Here is a 3,077-nt window from a genome sequence, read left to right on the forward strand (position 1 = left end):
GATGATTTATATCCTTCTCATACTAAATATCTCCAAGTCTCACTATCATCTTACTAACGATCATTGTAGGAACCATAATTGTAATAATAAGCTCATGGTGACAAATAATCTGAAATGGCTATGAAATAAATATAGTAGCTATTTTTCCAGATTTAATTTTAAAAATTTAATTCACAAGCCATGGAAGCATCCACCATTTTTTTTTTTAACACAAGCCATTAAATCAACACCCACCACTCTCAGGATTCTCACCCAAATGAATATTCAAGAAATAAAAATATGACATCATTTGCCATCATTAACAGCAATTAGAGCACTACTTAATCTATATTTCTACATACGATTAACTTACTCCACATCGTTAACTATATTCCCATGAACAAACAACAAAAATAAAATGACAACTTGAAAACATGAAACAACCAACCCTTATATCACCACTAATGGTAGTGTCATTACTTCTCTTAACACCAATATTATCAGTACTGGACTAGGAATTTAGGAGCTTACTATAGACAAAGAGGCTTCTAAGCCCCAAACAAGTGTAATTCACTTAATTCTTGAAAAAAATAAAGATGATAAGACTTTATGCTATAACAACTGGATGCAAATCAAATGCTTTCATTTAAACTAAATCCTTACCAATTTGGTGGGCTTTCACCCCACAAAATCTGAGCTAACAGCTAAATATCCCAGGTAACAGGCTTCAATCTGCTTTTCCTGCCACTTAAGGAAAAAGTCATGAGAAACTCCCGCAGAACTGAAGCTGTTTCTTTGAATTTACAATTCAATATGTTATTCATCACAGGGCTTGGGCTTGGCAAAAAGAGGACCCAACCAACCTCTCTCTTTAAATTTACAGGCTAATGCTTGCTCAGCCATTTTACCTATGCTCAAAAACTACTGACTATTCTCAACAAACCATACTTTATATCTACTCTTTGGTGCTAACCTGGAATACATAAGGTACTGCCTTAAGCCTTTTAATCGGAGCTGAACCAGGTCAGCTGGGAGGTTTATTAGGTGATGACCAAATCTATAATGTAGTTGTAATCACCCATACATTTGTAATAATTGTCTTTCATCTACACCTATCATAACTGGAAGATTCAGAAACTGGCTAATCACGTTAATAACTGGAGCACCTAACATAGCATTCCTTTGAATAGTAACATACGTTTCTTTTTCTTTTTCTTTTTTTTCCAGAAGAACCACTGAAAACGTTGCTTTTTCATTATATATACACATATTTTACTTACATAAGACAGCTTGTATTATATAGAAATTTGTATCCCTTTAACGTTCACACATCATTAAATATTCTTCAAAATGGTTTTTCATGATTGTATAATATTCCGATAAGTGAATGGTCATGAGTTTGAGCCCTGTGTTAGGCTCTCCACCAGGCATTGAACCTGCTTAAAAAATATACATAACCTATGTTTCTGACAACTCCCACCATCACTGTTACTTTTGCTAAAATCATACCTATGTTTCTGACTACTCCCACCATCACTGTTACTTTTGCTCAAATCATCAATAGTTGAAGCAGGTGATGGAACGGGTTCAACTGCATACCCACCTCTAGACAGCAATCTAGACCATGCTGGAGCTTCTGTTCACCTAATCATTTTTCCCTACATTGAGCAGGCATATCCTCAATGGTAGGTGCCATTAATTTTATTACTGTAATTATTAATATGAAACTACCAGCCATATCTGAATATCAAACATCACTATTTGTTTGACCAGTCCTAATTACAGCTATGCTTTCACTACTATCATTCACACTTTTAGCAGCCAGAATTACTATATTATTAATAGACCACAACCTAAACACTGTTTTCTTCAATGTCACAGGACGACATCCAATTTTATATAACCACTTGTTCTGATTTCTTGGTTAGCCTGAAGTCTGCATTCTTATCCCACTGGGAGACACAATAATTTCCCACATAGTTGCATACTATTCAGGGAAAAAAGCAACTTTTTAATATGTAAGAATGTCCTGAGCTATAATATCCATTGTTTTCCTATGATTTGGTGTATGACTTCACCATATATTCACAGCAGGTATAGATGTTGATACATCTATATTATATCAGTTCTTATGATTATTGTCATTCCTACAGGAATAAAAATATTTAGTCCACTAGCAATCCTCAATGGAGATAATATTAAATGACCACCAGCCACACTATGACCCTTAGGTTTTATTTTCTTATTTATAGTAAGAGGTCAAACAGGAAATATTTTAGCAAATCCATCATTCAACATTGTTCTCCATCATATATATTATAGAGTAGCACATTTTCATTGTGTCTTATCAATATGAGCATTTTGCCATTATATGAAAATTTGTTCATTGATTCCCATTATTGTCAGGTTACACTTAAACTGAGCAAAAATGTATTTCACATTTATATTTGTAGGCATTAACATAACTTTCTTCATACAACACATTCTTGACTTTTAAGGAATACCATGACATTACTCTGACTACTCAGATACACATACAACATGAAACACCATGTCAACCATAGGTTTGTTCATCTTATTAACAGCAATATTAATAGTTTTCATAATCTGAGAAGCATTTGTATTCAAGTGAGAAGTACTGACAGTAGAACCAATAACTACTAACCGCAAATGACTACATGGATGCCCCCTACCATCTCATAAATTTGAAGAACATACCTAAGTAAATTTAAAATGAAAAAGGGACAGAATGAAGCTTCTTCAACTGGCTACAAGCCAATATCATAACCACTGTGACTTTCTCAGACATTAGTGAAAAATTATATAACTTTATCTAAGTTAAATTATAAATTCAAATCCTTTAGATCGCCATGGCACATCCATCCCAACTAGGTTTTCAAAATGCAGCATCACCTGACGTAGAAGAACTTTTACACGTTCATGATGACATACTAACTAGTTCCTAACTAGCTTTTTAGTTCTCTACATCATTTCATTAACATTTACAACCAAATTAACCCACACAAGCAAAACAGATGCACAGGTAGAAAGTCTGAAATATTCTGCCAGCCATTGTCTTAATCCTAATTGCCCCACCA

The 3,077-nt window shown here is 33.9% G+C and overlaps 1 pseudogene; it reads left to right on the forward strand.

Annotated features, from left to right (window-relative positions):
- The first annotated feature begins 913 nt into the window (after positions 1 to 913).
- Positions 914 to 2,716, forward strand: LOC121101835 (annotated as a pseudogene).
- Positions 2,717 to 3,077: the final 361 nt, after the last annotated feature.

The sequence above is a fragment of the Ursus maritimus genome, unplaced genomic scaffold (genome assembly GCF_017311325.1).
Source record: "Ursus maritimus isolate PB19 unplaced genomic scaffold, ASM1731132v1 scaffold_96, whole genome shotgun sequence".
Lineage (NCBI taxonomy): Eukaryota > Metazoa > Chordata > Mammalia > Carnivora > Ursidae > Ursus > Ursus maritimus.